The sequence below is a fragment of the Ictalurus punctatus genome, chromosome 12 (genome assembly GCF_001660625.3).
Source record: "Ictalurus punctatus breed USDA103 chromosome 12, Coco_2.0, whole genome shotgun sequence".
Taxonomy (NCBI): Eukaryota; Metazoa; Chordata; class Actinopteri; order Siluriformes; family Ictaluridae; genus Ictalurus; species Ictalurus punctatus.
In genome coordinates, this window is record NC_030427.2 from 2,443,806 (window position 1) to 2,460,181 (window position 16,376).

Genomic DNA, 16,376 nt, shown 5'->3' on the forward strand with positions numbered 1-16,376 from the left:
GGAGTTGTACAGTTTTGTAGTGTGTATCATTTGTAAATATTGTTAACTTCTTTACCATAGCCATGCTGAGGGAGGTGTTGACTAAATTAGAGATGGTGCTGGACCAACAAACCACTGAGCTTGCTTCAACTACAGGTGTTCCAGGTGCAGTCTTTGGATACTGATGAAGATTTACTGCCCTGCAAGATCTTCCTCAACTGCATAGTCTGGAGCAAAGGATGCAACAGAGCCCAGATTACAAGCAAAATCTGGTGAGAGTTTTTTTTTTTTTTTGTTAACAATTGCTTGCACAATTACACAGCTACTGAGATTGTTTGTTTTCTCAAGGTGACACACTCGTACTCAAAGCACAACATTCAACACCACTTTGAAATGAGGGAACAGTTATGACCTAATCTTTGGTAGAGGAGCAAAACATGGAAAACACACAGGGCAGGGTAACTGCAGGAGTAGTGAGAAGCACTGACACAGTTGACAAGGCAATACATGCTTATTAATTATTTATATTTTATATTATTTTATATTATATTATTGTTTTAAAAATCATCGGTTTCGGGTAAACTGGTTGGCGCTTATTGACAGGGCGGATGTGCTTGACTGCACTTGGCGCATATTGAAGAGGGTGATTGCTAACTCCCTGGCAAAGAATCTCAATTGGAGGGGAGTCAATGGAAAGACTTCACTGGCCACTCTCCAACTCGGAGAGGTCGTGATTGGTAAGTATATCTGTACAGAATTAGCTGTCTCTCTCAGATGATATGTAAGGGGTAATCCACGGCTAGATGTGCATTAAACGATTTTAGTGCATGATGTGGAGGAAAAGAACCACTCGTTCAAATCGTCACCTAGCCATGGATTACCCCGCTTATACCATGGTCTTTCCACAATTAATAACATTAAAGCTTTCATTGATTTTAGAAGCACAAACTTTGATTAGAAGTTTAAAATGACAGTTAATTTCTATTAGTTAGGTCGTTAGATCTGGAATTTTGCCCGATATAAATCAGACACAGAGATAAAATAGTGTGATGAGATTTCATTTATTTGAATGAATTGACAGATATCTATCAGAGACAGAGAGATTAATCATGTATGAATTTCCTGCATCATGTGCCTCTCAGCAGTCAGTCAGTGAGTTTACATGGACCACAATAATCCACTGTTAACCCGATTAAGACGATACTTTGATTAAGAAACTACCATGTAAACAGCAATTTTTAATTACCTTAATCTGATTAAAGTCAAGTTACTCGAAGTAAGTACTAATCGAATTAAGACATGTCGAGTACTCCTGTTTTAGTCACATCATCAACGTGTATTACAGACATGTAAACACCTGAATCACATTATTAACGTCGTGTGAGTTTTCACCGCATTTTGCGACAGGACACGTACACACACGGCAGTGCTCAACATTTTACGGCGAACAAGAGAGCACGGCTGCGTCCCAAACCGCATACTTGCCTACTATAGGCCTGTAGTGGGGAAAATACATCTATCTCGGCTACTATAGAGACGCTAAGTGCGCGGTTTTCTATTTGCACGTACAGCATGACAAATAAATAACTGCGCTTAAAGCGTTCATAAAAAAATCAAATAAAAACACCCAAAACTGTATACTATACCATAACGAAGACAAACTGTATGGTGATACGTGAAATTCTGGAGGGACGTCGGACGGCGTGGCGCGGTGACGTAATGACGTGGGCTGTTAATCTAATTATGTTCTAAAACATGTAAAACGGGAACATGACAGGAGTATTCTAAAAGCGACTCATGTAAACACCTTAATCACATTATCTTACTCAGATTAAGGTCAATAATTAGATTACTGCTGTCCATGTAAATGTAGTCAGTATTAAAGGAGCCTCATTTCACTGCTGACTTTCTTCCCGTCTTAATTTCTTTGTGGGATATAATATATATTTTTTAGGAATACGATCTGCAGATCACTGATAGGAACCAGGTTCTGCTGGTCAGTCACGTTAGGAGGTTGGGTCCTGCAGCAGCTCCTCCACCAGGACCTGTCTTACTCATCCCGGAGTTCTGCTACCTCACAGGTCTCCCTCACAGAGCGGGAGAAACACAGCGCTTAATCATTGTCTGCTTCTTATCGCACTAATTGTTGTAACTTGCTCAGGTCTGACTGATAAGATGCGCACGACTTTAACATCATGAAGGACCTTTCCACTCACACCAGACTGACCCCAGAACAGTGGGAGAACCGCCTCAACAGATTCATCAACAACATGAGCAGGTACTGGATAAAAGCGACTGCATTATTCATTCAATTCTGCTTTTGTCTGAATAGCGCGTTTAACAGCATACGATGTCACAGAGCAGCTTTACAGAAACTTGTACATTCTTTACATTTAGAAATTTATCCTTAACGTGCAAGCCAGAGACAAATTTTACAAAAGAAACATTTGTAGCGTGCATATAAGGGATGTGTATTTACTTTACAGAGACTATCCCGGGCAACACGAGGCTGAACATATAGCATGATGGTTTTTCTGATTATATCATTCTTAAGTTTAATGATGGATATACACTACCGATCAAAAGTTTGTGGACACCCGACTGGAATGTTTTTCATGATCTTAAAAGCCTTTTGATCTGAAGGTGTACGATTAAATGTTTGAAATGAACGTTATACCAATTTACGCTGCTGAATTTTTCAGTGAATCTCTTCCAGGAATGCCAGTGTTCAGACTACACTCAGCACATGGGGTCTAAGCTTTGAGAACAAGCTGCTGAATCTGACTGGAAGAGTTCTTCCTGCTGAGAGGATCCTACAGGGAGCGAGAGCAGTAAGGGGGACCACAGAACACAGAGAACATAACTGTACACGACACGTGTCGCACTCTTGCTGAGTAGAGTTTGTGTGTGTGTGTGTGTGTGTGTGTGCGCAGTACGAGTACAACCCATGTGACGCGGATTGGTCTAAAGAGATGCGAGGTCTTCCTCTGATGACCAGCATGCCTCTGGAGATCTGGCTACTGTCCCATACACGCCGTAACGCTGACGTCGCTCACTCACAGCTGCAGACCCTCAACAAAGTGCCCGTGGGCATCCACCTTCAGAGGCCGGGAATGTGAGCCAACACACTTGACCAGTGTTTAGAAAGAAATTGTAGCCTGTGCCATTACTGCGTCCTGGGCTCCTTTTTAAAATTCACTCCTCGTGAGCTTCATGAAAGGGACGCTAGTGTGTAGCACTGTTAATTTCAAATGATTAAAGCGGTCCTCGTCAATTAGGTAGTGCAGAACTTTGCTCTAATATTGTCCGTATTCAGCTGCAGTCCATCAGTTAGGCACAAACGTTTCAATGGTCTCGGCAAATAAACATGTTTTCCGAACTGCACGCTCTAAAATGAAGAGCTTCTCGACAGCTTTTCCTTCATTCATAGCGGAAGGCAGTGGTTACTGTGCATAGTGTTTTATTTGAACCAGAGCCCTGTTGAGCAAGGATCATGTCTTAATTGCAGCATTAACACTTTTTATTCTCCCCCACTTCATTTTTTTCTGTGTGCAGGATGGAGTACGATGATCGACAGGAGGCGCTGCTGAGAGCTCTGCAGCAGAGAGCGGCGTTAGCATTTTAGCCCTCGAGCTGCCAGGTTCGCTTCGAGCTCCAGCGCTTTGCGTGAGGAGAAATCATGACATTAACATACTATAAGGTGGGTTTAATTCAAACTTCTTTATTAAAAAATTCCTCACCAATCATAATCAAGAGTAGCAACTGTTCCGTCTGTAAACATACAGTACACTGCCGCTCTCCTTCACTAACTCTAATTCACTCCATTTAAACTCACGGTTGCCAGATATCACTAGAAAAGTCAACTCCAGTTTCCATGTTTTGATTTAATCCCCCCAAAATATTATCAGCAGACATGGACACTGTACTGGGGAACCGATCTAAAACTGATAAACAAAAATAAAACTACTAAAATGTAAAGACAGAAAATGTGCTTAGTTATAAATAAATCATTATATATGTATATACATACATACATACATACATACATACATACATACATACATACATACATACATACATACAAATAAATAAATAAATAAATACGGTGGCTTAGTGGTTAGCACGTTCGCCTCACACCACCAGGGTCGGGCTCCATTCCCGTGGCCCTGTGTGTGTGTGGAGTTTGCATGTTCTCCCCGTGCTGCGGGGGTTACTCTGGTTTCCTCACCCAGTCCAAAGACATGCATTGTAGGCTGATTGGCGTGTCTAAAGTGTCCGTAGTGTATGAATGGGTGTGTGAGTGTGCATGTGATTGTGCCCTGTGATGGACAGTCCAGGGTGTACCCCTCCTTGTACCCGATGTTCCCTGGGATAAGCTCCAGGTTGGATGGATGGATATATATATTATTATAATAACTTCATTAAATATAAATGAAATGAGAAATGAAATAATGTTTAATTACTATGGGTTGCATTTAATATCAATTTGACATTAAGCTTAGTTCGCTATTTCATTGAAAGCTATTATCCTTTTTCCTAATATGGATCACTTTTCTGTTAGTCTACTTTTAATTAGGACTCTTTATTGTTTTTAAGATATCTAAAAATAAATATTTTATGTTTGTTTATTTATCAATTAACCAACAGTATCTTATTGCTATTATTTTAATTCAGTTAACAGTGACCATGAGCAGAGAGCTTACATTTCACTGTTTATGATAGACTGTATGATTAAAGTTTAAATAAAAAAAAGATTGGTATCTGGATCGTATCAGCTGTAAAAATCTTGAACACCATTAAACTAAAGCACTCTGCATCTGACGGGTAAATGAACTCACCCAATCACATCCTATATGAGATTATTCAGATATCTACACAATACACACAGAGCGGTTCGAGAACTGACTCCAGCCCAGAACCATGACAGTGGAAATGTCTAATAGTGCAGCTTTAAATATATTTAAGAGGAGCAGACTTCAAACACTGAACACTGAGGTTTATTGTATTTGTTTACAAGGTGGAACAGGTTAACGGTTGTTTTGTGCATACAGTCTGTAAAATGAACTGAAAATATTAGATTTAGTTTCAGAAGGTAAATTAATGTGTCATGGCTCATACTATGTTCCTAAATTCTGTCATAATTGACCAGCTCAAGTTTTCTCATGCCTACTTGTGTGTTGTATTGTGGCATGAGAGAACTTAATAAATGTGAAAGTGCAATAAAAAATGTTATCACTAAAATCAACGAATAATCGTGATAATCGAGATCTCAGTATTAATCAAAATAATTGGGATTATCATTTTGGCCATAATCGTGCATCCCTACATGGCACTGATCCAGGACCTGATAGCAGCAAAAAAAAAAAACGGTGGATCAGCTATCAGAGATAACAGAAATCAAATCATATAACTGATGCATGTAAAAGAGACGTGACTGTTCTTTCGCTAGGATTGAATTCATTATATTCATACTTTATGTATGGGTTTCTGTATGAAAGTTTAATGGTAAACCGAGTGCTTCGGTTAAAATTATGAGCGTTGTAGATCTTAAAGAAAACAATATCGGATGGGTATCGGCTGATACTCAAGCTTTCCATTAAGGAAAATAAAAGCTAGGATCATGACACTTCTAGTAAATAAGTCAAATGAAACTTTTTATTTGTTTATCTATTTTTTAAATTGAATGTTTAAGGATATTGCTGTTTGATTTTCTTTGTTAAAGTCGTTTCCCCTTTTGTGATGTGACACACGCAGTGCAGTGCAGCTGCTTCTATGTGATTTTTGTCACAGTATATCCTTTTATGGGTCTAAGCATACGGCATAAGAGAATTTCAGATTAACAGCCTCAGTCTACAGATTACCATTACTTCTTGTTCTGAAGCACTCACTTTAAATCATGTGTGTAAGGTGGTTGTGATCCTCTCAACCAACCATAAGGATAAATACGATTGCGTGAAGAAGTACCTGTGTGTGGACTGTCCCAGTCCAAGCCAGTGTGTGGTGGCTCACACCCTCAGCAGACCTCAGACCCTCATGACCATAGCCACAAAGATCTCCTTGTAGATGAACTGCTGCACCTGATGTTTGTATCGACTGCTACCACAACAGTGCTGCAGGAAAGAGATCCATTGGTGCACTGGTGGCCAGCCTCAACCCGGGCATGTCCAGGTACTTAAAGCATGACTTGTGTGGACTCTGTAAACAGCTTTAAGAAGGGTTGCGTTTAATGAACTAGATTTTAGATTTGAACTTTTCCACCAGTCTTCAGAAGAAAGGGCATTACCCTTTGTGGTTTATAGTAACTTTAGGAGAGAGAAAAAGAACAATATCATTCCTTTAATGAATAAAATGTTTGTCAAATTGCTGTGGTATAAGGAATAAAAAGCATCAGGAAGACCTGTTTAGTTTAGTGGTGCGTCACATTACACCATCCTGTCGTTGTCTATCTTTCTATAGTCGTTGTCGTCTCTTTTCTGCTACCTTTTTATAGCAGCATGCTCATGGTTTCTTTATTTGTTGATATTTTTTAATCCCTCGTATATCTGCATATTGTTACCACTACAAATGATCAGTAAAGATTATGAATCCAACAAGAGTTTTTCAGTGGTGGGGAAATTTCAAAGACTTTTAACACTACTTCCTGCATCTCAGGATTCTTTACTCAGGCCTGAGCTGGTTCTCTTAATCTCACACACTCTTCTCTGTATTTCCATTTCCTTCCAATGGAAGGACAGAATCACAATTTTTTTAGTCTTGAATCCTCTGAACGTTGTTTTCCTCGCTGCTACCGCCACCTTCATCCTCCTCATAAAGGGTCTGGGCCATGCTCTGTATGCTATGTGCTCTGTATGCTATGTGCCACTGCTCTGTAACCATGAGAGCACCGTCCTTCTCTCAGGTGGTTTTCAAAGTGTGCAGGGTATGAAATGCACTCTGGGAGGAACATCATGCTCATAAATGACCTCGTTACACTGCAGTCTCTTTGAATTCCGACTTTACACTCAGGATTAAATACTCACGCTGCAGTCTGACGGAACGTGGGAGAAAAAGCGAGCAATTTTAGAATTGTCGCTTCAGTTAAGAAGCGCATTAAGACATGGCTTTTTGTTTTGATTTCTTTTCCTCAGCTGGGCTGAAGGCCTACTTCAAATACAACGAATGTTTGCCGTCACGCACATCTCAGCGTATCGAGACGGCGTGGGCGACGGCGTGCTGCTGAGCGTAGTCGACTATGAAGTGCCTCAGGTCACGCAGTCCACCAAGGCCATGGGTGAAGATTACGCGTGAGACTCGACACATCTCGATAAAGCAGATTTGACGCACGCTTTTTGGGTTTTCTCTCAGTCATCAGTGTTTCTGTGTACAGGCCCAAACTGACCGTGTTGGAGGTGAAGAAACGCATCTCTTCCAGATTCTTCACTCTGCTCGACGCCAGACTGAGCAACCCTCCTCCCGGAACAGTCATCGACCCGAGTGGTGTGTTCAGGCATAGTTCATCCATCTTTTTCTCTTTCTCTGGCGGTCTTTCTGATCGCAGCTTCAGGTTGCATTCGGTGCATTTTAAACGCTGATGGCTTAATTTGTCAGGTACGACTTCTTCATCATGAGTCACAAAGTGCGCTTCGGCAGTGTGGCCCCCACTCACTACAACGTGGTGTACGACAGCAGTGGCCTCAAACCAGAACACATGCAGAGACTCGCCTACAAACTCTGCGACATGTATTACAACTGGCAGGTAAAAGCCACACACACACACACACACACGTTCATATGGGAGGACAGTCGCTCAGTCAACGATTTTCATTATCAATTATCAACTATTATGGATTAGTTGTTGCAGCTCTATTTGCAACACATTATACTAAGAATTGTGTGGTATTTTAAGATGTTTGTTCAAGGTAATGCAGTTAATACCCATTGCAGTTCTTTATACTTCGTGGTTATTACTCAGATTATAAATGTATTTGAGTGAGGACATTTATCACCTGTGTGCTTTTTCTGCATTGTTATTAGCATATGTACTGTATGATTTAGTAAAATAATCATTAGCCATTACGTTGTTGTTCTGATTACTCTGGGTCTGTGTGTGAGAGAGTTCATGCTCTTGGGTGTGTGTGCTGTATGCTGCACTTCCTCTTTTTGGTCAGGCCCTACGCCTTGCTATAGTTAACTTTTAAGAGACATTGTCTATAAGGAAGAGAGTGTGACTCTGTTCTTTCCCTTATTCTCAATAAATTCTCATTCTCCATATTTTATTGCCCTTGTGTTTTATTTCTATCAAAAATCTTCTCCAACACTGATAACGATCGGTCTGATAAGACCTGAGCCAGGAGAGGACCGTTCCCTTAATGCCAACAACATTTTCTAATCTATCTAGCTCAGGTGCCCAGTTTTTCCTGTGAAGGGCCAAGTTTGGCCCGCAGGCCCTAGTTTGGGCACCTCTGATCTAGCGTGTAGTGGAGCGTTGATTCGGTCGCATGATTGAGTTCTATCAGATCAGACGGTGATCCAAATCTAATTGATGTCTGTGCGAGGTTATTGATGAAGCTCAGTGCAGTAGCTGATGTGAAAGTACATTTTATGCAGTGGCGAGGTGGAAATATGATCCATACGTATTATGAATGAGATAAGAATGATCTGAGACAACTTCAGACTGTGGAAGTGTTACAATATTTTCTATATTTAATCCATACGTATGAGGTCAAGAGTGTGACCACCATTATGAGTAGGCCCGATTACGTTCTGATTAATCCCTACTGAATCTAAGATGGACACAACCGCTGTTCTCAGAGGGTCTTCCAGGTTATCAAAATGAATATTAAAATCACAGACGATTAATGCTTTATCTACAGACACAACCAGGTTTGAGAGTCTGCAAATTCACTAAGAAATTCAGCATATGGCCCTGGGGGTCTGTAAATAATTAGAGGAATTGACTTATTTTTTGTGGCTACATAAGTTATACTGGTATAAAGAATTTCAAAAGAATTAAATTTATGACTAGGTTTTTGTGTGACGACTAGATTTTGACTATGGATGAGACCAACACCTCCTCCTCTACCAGTTGAACGAGGCTGATGTACATAACTGTATCCAGGAGGACTGGCTTCATTTAATGCTAGGTACTCGTTTGGTTTAATCCAAGTTTCCGTTAACCACATTAAATTACATTCCTGATCAGTAATGATGTCGTTAACAATAAGAGCCTTAGATGCAAGAGATCTAATGTTTAATAGTCCTATTCAGATTAAAGGTGCTGGATGTGCATTCAGTATGATCTAATTTTAGGTTAATTAGGTTACTAAAACAAACATTCTGAAATTGTCGATGTATTTGTATAGCTCGGGGAACAGACACAGTCTCTATAGAATGTACTACAGGTGTTGGACTATTAATTGAACATTGTTTATGATGAACATTGTTATTGTAGAAGATGTACTTACGGTAGACAGTCACTTGGAGTGTAGCGTCTTGGAGATGTTGTCAGACAGCAGTTCCGCTCCGAGGCTGCTGGGGTGCAGGCCATCAGGATGAAACAACCTAGGACGCTCCCAGAACAGATTCCAGTTATTGACAAACAGCAAATTCTATTCATTACACTGTGAGGGAAATTATTCATTTTTACTTTTAAATAGTTTTATTCTTGTTCTGTTTCATTCTCATGTGAGGATAACGACTCAGAAGGCCATGTGATGTCACTGAGATCAGTACAGAATGTTTATCTGCTTACAGAGACACAAACATGTTGTTCTGTTCAATGTTCGTCTAAACATCATCTAAGATCCTAAAACAAAGCCTGTTTGCTTCTTACTGCTTCTTATCGGTACACAGAATGATGTCATGCTCTGAGTTTCATATATATAGTAGTGGTTTAGTATAAGGACTTCAAAGCACTCTCATTATTCTGTCCTGCTTTATTCTATCCTGTATTAACCGTCTGAGAGAGGGGGCGTCGCTGCAGGGGTCCCGGCTCAGGAGTATGGGGGCGCTTGCAGGTCTTTAGTTTATTTATTGAAAACATTGGATTTGGTGTCACAAGGATCGCCAGCATGTTTGCGTGCCATGGCTCGAGCTGCTCTCTTAGTGCAGATCACTGGGAAAATTGCTCTCACACATTGATCTTACACTCATCACACCAGGTCACTTCTATTTTGAATAAGATCCACATGCAACACGACAGCTCATCAAAGAACAGGATATGAAGTTATTCTATGTGTCACCCAAAATTTAAATATTAAACCTATTAGTGTGTCTAATACACCAACTGTAGTGTTGTATTGCCTAATTAATTCTGTGGAGCCAGTCACTGAGAACACTCACGATTGCCTAGCCGAAATTCATATTTCCTCGAGCCAAAGTTTGAACTTTTTAGACGTTCCATCTGGAAGATTTTGTGAGCACCCTGTTCTGCCCACTTGGCCGAATTAAAAGCTATCACTACAGAGTGCGAACTGGTTACGGGTAGAATTGCTAATATATATACTGACTCTGATTATGCCCATGGATTGCGTCATCTGTTTGGAGCTGTTTGAATGCAGTGAGGTTTTAGTAAAAGTGCTGGAACGCCACTTTAACATACCGAGCAAATAGTTTAATTGAATTCTGATTGTACCTACTGCACTTCTCACTGTATGAATTTCAGATCACATGGTTTTAACCAGTGCGTGAGGGGGAAGTTATGGGAAAAGATAAAACAGCAAGAGGACTGGTCGCTGGACTTGCAGGCAATTATGGATAATTTTTTTTTTTTTTTTTTAAACTTGCAGGCAGTGGTGAATAATAATCTGAGTGTGAAATTTATGCTCAAAACAATGTCAGAAAGGGAAAATCAGTATCGATAGGGCTGGTATCAATGCCAGAAGGGCCGTTTAAGCACTTGGTGATAGACAGGTTTAGCAGATGGAGGGAAGCAATGCCATCAGCAGACTAAACTGCTGGAACAATGATTAAATTTTTAACCAGAGAGGTAATTCCTAGAGACGGCATACCATCTCAGATTAGCTCTGACAATGGCTCAGCGTTTGTTTAAAAAAGTGTTACAGTAACTGTGAATAAATTAAAATTTTGATGTGTTTATCACCCTCAGTCACCGGGAATAGTGGAAAAGGTAAGTGGTACCTTTAAGGCTAAGCTTAACGCAATTTGTGCTAACACTAAACTCGTTTCGGTAGATGCTCCATGTCTTGCACTAATGACCTATCGCATACAGACTAACAGAAATATGCATCTAACACCGCATGAAACGTCTACGGGTCGACCCATGTCTGTGTCATACCTGAGAGGTCCTTATGAAGAACTGCCGCTGAAGTAATTACAGATGGAACTAAGAGCATATATGCAATAACTAACTGCTATGTATGAAGCTATCTCTTCACAGGACCAGAGCTGGGGACTGAGAGAGGAGACAGAAGTTCCTTGTCCTGTGACTCCTGGAGAACAGGTGTACCTAGGGGTGTTCCAGCCCAGAAGGGAAGGGCCATACAAAGTGAGCACCTAGATTAAGACCTAGGAGAAAGGAGGATCAGCTGATCGAAGGGGAGGATCCAGTGGTTGACATTGCAGAAGAAAGAACAAGACAAGACATGAGAGAGGGTCTAAATGAAGATAAGGGAGAATGGCAGTCTCAGGCGATGGCAAAGAAGAAGGTCTGTCAGGGGTCGTACCAACAGAGCAGGAGGAAAGAAGGGCTCCTGCTGCTGAGAGCGGTTCTGACGAGCCTGATACACCTGCTGAAGGAGAAAGAGGCCCAAGCAGACGTTCCTTACAGGACAACTTTTCCATAATTGACTTTTCAGCCCTTGACTAGTCTCCAAAACAGTACTGAACTAAAACTGAATGAGACAATCAGTGAGCCAGATTGGAACTCTGATCGGCTGCAACAGGATGGAACAGATTCCAGTTCCTCAAGTGAGGACGAAGAAGCAGCTTGATGAGCCAAGCCATGGGTGTAAGTACTAGCTTGACCTCTCCCCAAGGGTGGTCCCCGCGATATGCAAAGTATCTGGGTCGAAGACAAACATTGTTAACACATCCTCTGAGAAAGGATGTGATGGAGTTTTTATTTTTTGCTTTTTCCATTTTTCTATTTTTAAATTTTTACATTTTCTATTACAATGTAATCAAGTGTGATTAAGAGACAGGGTGATCACTGTCATGATTAATCAAACTGAGAAAATTTGATTCGTATTCATGTTTATTAGTCTATACTTGTATCAGCTATATGTGCTTAATCAGCTGTGTACTCTACATCACGATGACAACCACAGGCAAGTGCTGAACCAAATGCATGCTCACGCTTACAATGTCTTGATTTTTGTGGGTAGGGAAAGAGATAGAATCTTTTACTCCTTTCCTGCCAATGGGAGAGGAGATGTTTGTTTCTGGTCTCCAGAGAGAGTGGTTTCAGGATTTGGTCATTGGTAGAAGGCTGACGTGGTCATACATTGATCACTAGTTAGTGTAAATGAAGGGACTGGATTGTGAGATTACTCTCTCTAGCTAGATGGGGCTTAGTAAGCCCCAGAGGGGGAGAATATATGGAAAATATCTGAAGTGCAAACAATATGTGTAACTGACATTTGGATATGTTAATGAAGTGAATTCAATATGTAACCAACATTTAGAATTATTACTTGCGCATTATCGTATAATCAATATTGGTTAAAAAACATCATCTATATGTATAATCAACAGTTAGAAGCATAATCTAAATCCATAGAACAATGTTTGATCAGGTTATATTCTGAGTGGATTTGAGTTGAATGAACTCTGTATTTCAGTGCACAACAATTGTTCTTCTGTATTAGCTGTCCCCTGTCTCCACAGCAATAAAAACTGGCAGTAGATATTCGCATGTGTAAGTAAATAACTTTGAGGCAGATACAAATTAGGGAGTTAGGAGAGGGCCTCGGGAAAGGAGGCAGATATCAGCGGGGAAAACCGATAGAGATAGACAGATGCTCATTGAGGCCTAAGAAGAGAGTCAAGGTCAAGACACACAAGCCTGTGTGAAACCTTTTTTAGTAAAAGAAACCTTGTCCTAATGAAACCTTTTCAAGAAAAACAACTAATATGTTCCACAAATTTAACATAACACATAGACATGAATATTTAATTGTGGCAAAAGAAGATTGGTCTATTTTCAACGAGGAAAGGCAAAACCCCACCTACGGAGACTATGCTGTGGAGATAGGTATATAAAGACATGTTTGTGTATGCATAAGTCAGACACTCTGCAGACTGTCACACTTTATTGATTTTCAATAAAGTTTATTTACTTTTTGACATCTACTAAACTCTCTGTCTCTGAAGTTTTTGACCTAGGCTAAAAGGTTGATTTTATTCACGACACTCGCAGGCCACAATGGGTTCTAAAATTTGACAGAAGGACCGCGCCAGGAACAGACGGATGGAGTGTTTCTGTGCACTAAAATAAATGACATGTAAAAGCCATTACATGAAAGGATTTGGCCTTTAACAGGTAGCAAAGCATGAATATGCAAGGCTCATTGTACCAATTGTTTTCAAAATGCATTAATTTGATAACACAGAGAAACTCGCATCCAGTTTCAGTGGGAACAGTGTTGTTGATCTCCCTTTTTTGCCAGTGCATCAAACTCTGGAGTTAGTTTTGTTGTGGCAATTCTCAGGATAGATCTGAGGTGTTGGTCAGTTAACCTGGATCTGTGAGGGGCTTTGTCGATGTTCATGACGCTGAATGTCTGCTCACATACGTAGGTCGAGCCAAACCATGTCAGCATCTTCTGTGCCGTCCTCCGGAGGTTTGGAAACGTCTCTTCATTAAGTGAAGCATAAAAGTCATTCAGTTTTAAGAGAGTTGAAATTCTCCTTTAAGACGGAGTCAGACTGAAGATCGATCAGTTCCAATTGCAGCTCCTGTGGTGCTGTTTCAGGGTCTTGTGACAGGGGACAGGACACCAGCTGAACCGACGGCAGAATTCTCTGTGCAGGTCGCCCAGTGATCTGTATTTCTTCACGTTTCGGGACGCCTCTTTCTCCATGGCTAGTGTGGGGGAATGAAAGAGAGATTTGTTTGAAATTTGACTGGAGAATAAAGTCAGCTTGGATTTGAAGGCTCTAACATTTGTGTACATGTCATGCACAAACTGCTCTTTCCCCTGTAGCTTGATGTTCAGCTAATTCATGTGTGAAAATATGTCCACAGAAAAAGCAAAGTCACAAAGCCAGTTGTTGTCGCTTAGCTCAGGAAATTCGTCGGATTTCCAAATTAACTCCAAAAATGCGATAATTTCCTCTTTGAGCTCCCACACTCGTTAAAACACTTTGCCCAAACTTAACCAGCGGACACGAGAGTGGTAGAGGAGTCCTGGTGATCCACATCAGTTTCCTCCAGGAACGTAAGAAACTGACAATGCTGAAGTCCCCTTGCTCGTATAAAGTTAACAAGTTTTACGACTGGATTCACGACATGTTTAAGCTGCAATATAGACTTACACAGAGATTCCTGATGAATGATGCAGTGAAGGAAAATAACATCCTGCTCAGGGTTTTCCTCCTTCACTTTGTCCTGGATTCTTTTCAACACCCCAACGTTTTTTCCAGTTAAATTTGCCGATCCATCCGTGGTGACATTGGCAAGTTTACTCCAAGGTATCTTCACTCTCTCGAGGACAGCAGACACCTGGTTATACAAGTCCTCTCCCCGCCTTTTTCCTTTCAGGGACTCCATGGTCAAAAACTCCGTTATCTCAAAACTGTCGTTAATCCCTTGGATAAAATTAGGAGCTGAGCAGTGTCTTATGTCGTTACTTTCATCCAGTGCTAGTGAATATAACTTAAAGGACTCCGCCTTTTTGTTTAATTCGCTGGCGATATCTTCGTCAATTAGTTCCACACGGCGAGTCACAGTCCTGTGTGATGAACTGATTTTTTCAAAATTGCCTTTGCTCTCTGGACACAGGAAACCTTCTGTCTCTACCATGCATTCTTTCAAAAATTTGCCTTCGGAGAAAGGCTTGCTAGCCTTTGCTAATTTGAATGCCAGCAAAAAACTTGCCTTGGTACTTGACTCTTGAATCGCAGTTTGTCGCTGAATTTTTTTTGCTGAGTCTGTAAATTAGCCGTCAACCCCTGAGCCGTAGCCACCCGTTCTTGCGTTGACTGCTTGCTAGCGTAGTTGGCATGCTTCGTGGCAAAGTGACGGCTGATATTGTATTCTGTGAAAACCGCAACAGTTTCTTGGCACATCAGGCATACGACCGTTGATCGGACTTCAGTGGAAAAATATTTTGTTGTCCACTCCTTATTAAACACTCGGCACTCACTGTCCACTTTTCTTTTCTTTGGTCCACTCATTTTTACAGAAGGGCTCAAAGGGCAAAGCGAAAAAGTGAAGTAGAGTAATACACCACACTGAGGTTTAATAATATAATTTGGACAAGTTCGGATTAAAGCCGGATTAAAAAGCCCAACGGGCCGTATATGGCCCTCAAGCCGTAGTTTGCCCATGCCTGGTCTAAACATACATGCATCGACAGCTCCGTGTCAATAACAGTCACTTTAATAAAGTCACTTTTGGGGAAAAATTATACAATTTTAATGCTTCAACATGCACTAGACTTGTGTTCGTCCAATTAAATGCTCTCTAGAATGTGTAGGAATGTGTGGGTCTTGAGGCGGGTCTTGCTCAACAGTAGCAGCTCATTAGCATCAATGTTCTTCAGAGCTGGGCGTATCCCAAACACTGTTAGCTGTTGTGTAACACTTCAACATGCCACCACTCTTATTTCCTGTTTCAAAAAGAAATACATCGTCATACAGAATCAAATCACAGCTCTCAAAGTTGTTTTGTGGGGACTGTAAAGTAAAAAAAATGAGCGCATTGTTCATCTTCCTTTAAAGGTGCGATAGTTTTATTTATTTATTTATTTTTCACTTGTACAAATAACCTGGGAGATATGCAAAACATGATAAAAATAATGGATTAAGTTGTGGCCTTAGCAAAAGTGCATCAAGTCACTTAGAAAACCTGTTTAAAAAAAACAGACTTCTGGTCTGGAAAGCTTGTTTGTGTTTGGATGTGCCTCCTGTCAATCATTTTAGAGACACTCTATGGGCAACCATAGATCCTGGGCTGGAGCTTTGTGAACATGAGCGGGAAACATTCAAATGTCAAAGTTACTATTCCATCAGCTCTGCATGACGTGACATCAATTAAATGTGCTAGAGCTCTGCTTCTCTGCACTTCTCCTTACAGTTTAGTCATTATGATGTAGTTCAACGCTACAAAAGGTTTGAGCAAACAGTAATGCCCTTCCTCAAACTGGGTTGCCTTGCAGAATGTTGTCAAGTTGCCTGGTAACTTGTAAATTAAATATCCGTACAGTTAAAAGGACGTTAAACGGTTTTGTCTCTGT

At 40.7% G+C, this 16,376-nt stretch overlaps 1 protein-coding gene and 2 pseudogenes across 1 annotated transcript in view; 1 reads left to right on the forward strand and 2 right to left on the reverse strand.

The window, feature by feature from the left end:
* LOC128634180 (piwi-like protein 1) overlaps positions 1-16,376 on the reverse strand; it is a 130,972-nt gene that overhangs the window by 64,424 nt on the left and 50,172 nt on the right. The gene's annotated exons all lie outside the window — the stretch shown is intronic.
* LOC108261290 (piwi-like protein 1) lies at positions 1,847-11,476 on the forward strand (annotated as a pseudogene).
* On the reverse strand, positions 13,497-14,941 carry LOC128634073 (general transcription factor II-I repeat domain-containing protein 2-like; annotated as a pseudogene).